This window comes from Leptodactylus fuscus, chromosome 3 (genome assembly GCF_031893055.1).
Source record: "Leptodactylus fuscus isolate aLepFus1 chromosome 3, aLepFus1.hap2, whole genome shotgun sequence".
Classification (NCBI taxonomy): Eukaryota; Metazoa; Chordata; class Amphibia; order Anura; family Leptodactylidae; genus Leptodactylus; species Leptodactylus fuscus.
The window spans coordinates 37,800,053-37,805,677 of NC_134267.1; positions in this window are offsets into that span (position 1 = coordinate 37,800,053).

A 5,625-nucleotide genomic window follows, 5' to 3' on the forward strand; every position below is an offset into this window, starting at 1 on the left:
AGAGATGTGGAGACATGAATTTGGGGGCAGAGATGGAGGGGGACATGAATCTGGGGGCAGAGATGGAGAGGACATGAATCTGGGGACAGAGATGGAGGAGACATGAATCTGGGGGCAGAGATGGGGGGACATGAATCTGGGGCAGAGATGGAGGAGACATGAATCTGGGGGCAGAGATGTGGGGACCTGAATCTGGGGCAGAGATGGAGGGGGGGACATGAATCTGGGGGCAGAGATGTGGGGACATGAATCTGGGGCAGAGATGGAGGGGACATGAATCTGGGGACAGAGATGGAGGGGACATGAAACTGGGGGCAGATGAAGGGTGTATATGAAACTGGGGGAGAGATAGAGGGGGGACATATAATTTACAGGTGACTGTAGGAGGATTATACTGTGTGCGGGCACATGAAAAATTAATGAGAATGGGCGTAGTCAAAATTTGGGCGGGGCGGGGCTAAATTTGCCACGGCACGCTACGCACGCCGCACATTTTGTCCCTCTTTCGGTTCTTCAAAAGTTGGGAGGTATGACACTAGCCATGTTCACTTGGTTTCCCGACTGAGGCAGAGATCGTTTGCATGGTGGGCTATTAAGTCAAAAATACAAGTGACCGGATCTATTTTTGGCAGATTAAAGTGTGCAACCCCAAACAACTGAGGCACCTACATGTGATACCCGGTCATCCATTGGCTGATGAAAATCTAAAGTGTATGACCGACTTCACATTGCTGTCAGCTGCACACCCTCTGTTTACGTGGCAAGATGTGACGTCAGGTGAGGTGCTTCAAGCCCCAATCTACACCTTGTCCACCATATTCATGTGAAGGTGGTTATTGCAGGACGGACTAAAGTGGGGACACCTTAACCTGGCTGATTTAACTAAAATTCGCAACCGTTTCCTGGCATGAAATAAAATGGAAATCGTCATAAATTTCCAAGTCCCTGCACCAGTTGGGCCATTGATTAAGACCGACATACGATACGTCAGTCTTTAATAAATTTTCCCCATAATTTTCTGGTTAGCAAATAAATGTATATGTCCAAAAGGTTATCTCTACGCAGCAATTTTCCAAGTGTATTTCGGACTATAAAACAAATTTTAATGTAACATATTTTACAGGAAGACAAATACGGCGTTTGTTTTAACAGAAATCAGCCTAAAAATCCTGTAAATCGATATTCTCTGTTTAGTTGTTTAGTAATTTGTGGCGATTTGATAAACATGCAGACAGTGCCCTCTCCTGGACAGAGAAGTTAACGTAGCACCACAAAGCTGGATTAGTTCTGTAAATGTTACAACAGCAATATCCATACAGTTTATAAGGATTTCATCAAGTCAAATCCAGTGGACTGAGGATTTGGATATACCCGGTAGTCCCATAGAGACAAATGGAGCAGCAATGTGCAGGTATGACGGCCAATCTATTCACATGGACGGGACTTATGACCCCCAGTCTGAAGCGGCTCCTTGTGGTTGGACTCTTACTGCTTAGATAGTTATACTGTACATAGAATATGAGATAACTTTCATTTGCGCACAAGTTTCTTTATTTATTTTTGATAGGTTTTTGTTCATGTTTTCCTATATTTCTCCTTCCTTTCGAGGACTTTTCACCAGTTCCATCAACTACTATTCTCCTGATCCTTCAATAGGCGCAGCTCTCTGATTCCAGTAGGCAAGTCACTATATTGCACAGTGGAGACCTGGAGCTATTGTCTGCGATCAGATACTCTAATCACAGACATTACTTTTAGATATGCATCCCCAAAGTACAGTGACGTAACTAGGAATGGCGGGGCCCCGTGGCGAACTTTTGACATGCCCCCCCCCCCCCCAACCGACACCGAAGACTTCGACCGGCCCCCTCCTCCGCACTTTTTTATGTCCCTTAGTGTCCCCTGCACACAGTATCACGCCCCATAGTGGCCCCTGCACACAGTATTATGCCCCATAGTGGCCCCTGCACACATTATTATGTCCCTTAGTGGCCCCTGCACACAGTATTATGCCCCATAGTGGCCCCTGCACACACTATTATGTCCCTTACTGGCCCCTGCACACATTATTATGTCCCTTAGTGGCCCCTGCACACAGTATTAAGTCCCTTAGTGGCCCCTGCACACAGTATTATCCCCCATAGTGGCCCCTGCACACAGTATTATGCCCCATAGTGGCCCCTGCACACAGTATTCTGCCCCATAGTGGCCCCTGCACACAGTATTATCCCCCATAGTAGCCCCTGCACACAGTATTATGTCCCTTAGTGGCCCCTGCACACAGTATTAAGTCCCTTAGTGGCCCCTGCACACAGTATTATGCCCCATAGTAGCCCCTGCACACAGTATTATGTCCCTTAGTGGCCCCTGCACACAGTATTAAGTCCCTTAGTGGCCCCTGCACACAGTATTAAGTCCCTTAGTGGCTCCTGCACACAGTATTATCCCCCATAGTGGCCCCTGCACACAGTATTATGCCCCATAGTGGCCCCTGCACACAGTATTATGCCCCATAGCGGCCCCTGCACACAGTATTATCCCCCATAGTGGCCCCTGCACACAGTATTATGTCCCTTAGTGGCCCCTGCACACACTATTATGCCCCATAGTTGCCCCTGCACACAGTATTATGCCACACTGTGGACACTCATAAACAATTATTATACTCTAGGGTCTTTTCAGATCCCAGAGTATAATAATCAGAGACCCAGGGGGAGAAAAACATAAAAAACACTGTTACTCACGGTGAACAACATGGACACCGTCACCACCACACAGCAAGCGCAAAGCGATGTCTTCACCAGCACTGAGTGCACCTATCTTTACAAGCGCTCAGCACTCCTGTCCTGCCTGCCAGCGCTCACCTGTGCCTTCACAAGTGCTCCCACCGGAGAGGAGGGGGGGGGGTGCCCGAGCTTTCAGAAGTAAAAAAAATGTAAAAAAATTTCAAATTGACACGTCGGGGCCCGGGCCTCCTGATGTGTCAGGCCCTGTGGCAGCTGCCTCTGCTGCTATGGCGGTAGTTACACCACTGGTCAATGGGAATGGTCTCAGATGGTCTCAGTGAGAACAAACCGCAAATTGGATTTTTCAAGCTCCAGTCCAGTGAAAGTTAGAGCTGTGTCCTGTTCAGAGCTTTGCAACTCTGTCCTGGAAGCTAGCAGTGTAACACGTGGCAATAGCACAGAGTAACAGGTACGTGTGAGCTGGGTGTGTTTCCCTGTGCAAAGAGGAATTGTGGCTGAGACCTCTGCAGGCTTTGCAATTCCGACAATGTCATTCAGGGCTGTCAAATGTTGTGTCTACACTGTGAACCCTGCGTAACTTCAGTAAACTGCCCAGTGAGCACGAATCCTTCAAGTGTCTGAGTACTTATTTGGCCACATCGCATTAGGAAGCACTTAGGGTTTGTAAGACACTGACTGTCCTGACCTACATCATTGGGTTAGCTGGCGTGACAAAAAGGGCCGCTGCATGGCTGCCCATGGCCTCACCCCTCTACAGGCACCATTATAATCGATGCTACGAATACGTTCACACAGTAGAATTTTTGCAGTGGAATCTGCCTCAAAAATTGAGCCAGCCATTTATTTCAAAGGGAGGCAGACTTTTCATTTTCCGCTATCTGAAAAAATAAGCTAGAGGGGGAAAGCATCCTACCCGATTTTTCGGCAGATTCCTCCCGAATTCCCTATTGAAATGAGTGGGAATAGGTAGGTGACAGGAAGATTTCTGCTGTGAATATTAATGGTGGTTTCAGAACAAAATCTGTCATGTGAGCATACCTTTAGGCTATACGCACATGAAAGAGGTGCAAAACGTCTTGTACCAGAGGGACCCCCGTTTTCACGAACCTCCCATACACCAGTGTATGGAGGGATCCGTGACAATGTTCAAAAATAGGACATGGCCTATATTTTGACGGTCTGTGACAACGGACTGCCAAAATAATGGTCATGCGAATGGCCAGTTTTCGCTGTCATGTGAATGTGGTCTAAGTCCAAGGCCCCATGTTGTGAAAATTCAGTGCGATTTTACATTACCACTAAAGAAAATGAGATTCTGGTTTATCTCATCCACATGTGATGGAAAAAAGAGCTGGAGAAAAGCTGCTTTTTCAAAAACGTCTGCAATTTTTGTGAGCGTTTTGTGTGTGGCATTATAGGGGGGAATAAAAAAAGGCAGAGAAAAACTCTGGAAAACACTGCGGGGGAAAAAAACACAGCAACACAACACGTGTTTAGTTCATTTTGTTGCCTTTACCCCTAAAGGGGTTGTCCCACGTCGCATACTCACCAGTCTTTGTTGCTGTAAATTCTTCTTTCTTCCGGCTTTGTTGCATCATTGGTGGGCGGGGTTTACATATGCAAAGCCAGCGGCGAGATGCTGCTGGCCCTGCGTGCACGCTCATAGCTAGTGAGACCAGTGTAGCCTTCACAGTGCGACTACGGACCCGGCATCCGCTGTAATAGAGAGGCTGATGCCGGGTAGTGTAGACGCCGGCACAGATGCCTGCAACATTGCTATGTGCCTGCCCTGCATGAAGCCAGCAGCGGCAGGAGCTCCTGTTATTCCGCTCCTCTGCCCCCCCCCCCCCTCCCCTCTGGAATAGCAGCATCGCTCCTGCCGCTGCTGGCTTCATGCAGGGCAGGCACATAGCAATGTTGCAGGCATCTGTGCCGGCGTCTACACTCCCCGGCATCCGCTGTAACAGAGAGGCGGATGCCGGGAAGTGTAGATGCCGGCACAGTCTGTATTGGCGGCCCCTTCCCCCCAAAAGGTAAACTACCCCTCCCCTCCAGGCTCGCTCCCGTGCACTTAGCCCCTCCTCCCTCAGAGCAGCAGATACATCACTTGACTTATGACCAAATAAGTCAAGGGATGTGTCAAAAAAAATGAATAAAGTAAGATAGTGGAGAAACAAAGCAGTTTCGCTGAAGCATTGTATTTAGGAAAATTCTTACATTCACATTAACAAGCAGTATAGATAGGATCCTTGTGGTGGGACAACCCCTTTAAAAGGGTGGTCAGAAAAGGTGAAAAAACCAAAACATACTTGTCCCCAATGTTTTGGGGTCCCTGCAACTTGTTTCGGTGGAAGTCCTTGAGACCAATCAGCCTAAAGTAAGGACCCGGGAGGTCACAGGTGACGTACACGAGTCCCAGTTCCTTTCCTTAGGCCACTGATTGGTCTCAGTAGTCACTTGTGGCGAGGACTGCCGCTGGAACAAGCTCACGAGAATGACAGCAGCCTTGGACATTGGAGCACCAGGGACAGCAGAGTATGTGGTGTGTTTTTGTTTTGTTTTTTTCACCTTAGTTTTTCCTGGACAGCCCCTTTAATGTCATGGTCTGCGCATGTGCATTTGATAACAAATCCCTTGATCTATTTAGAAATTGTTGTTAACTCTTTCCTTTCCTCCCCATCATTGATGCAGAGGACATGCCTCCTCACTGCCAGTCCCCAGTGCAGTAATAGCACAGCCTTGTCACACACACCACTACTCCAGGCCCCGCCCTCTTCCTTGTCTGACCACGTGACCTCCCTTCCAGCATTCCTGTGTATCTTGTAGCCAATCAGAGCGGCCGCTTCTCCGAGCTCCGCCTCCTGACGCCTTGGGATGA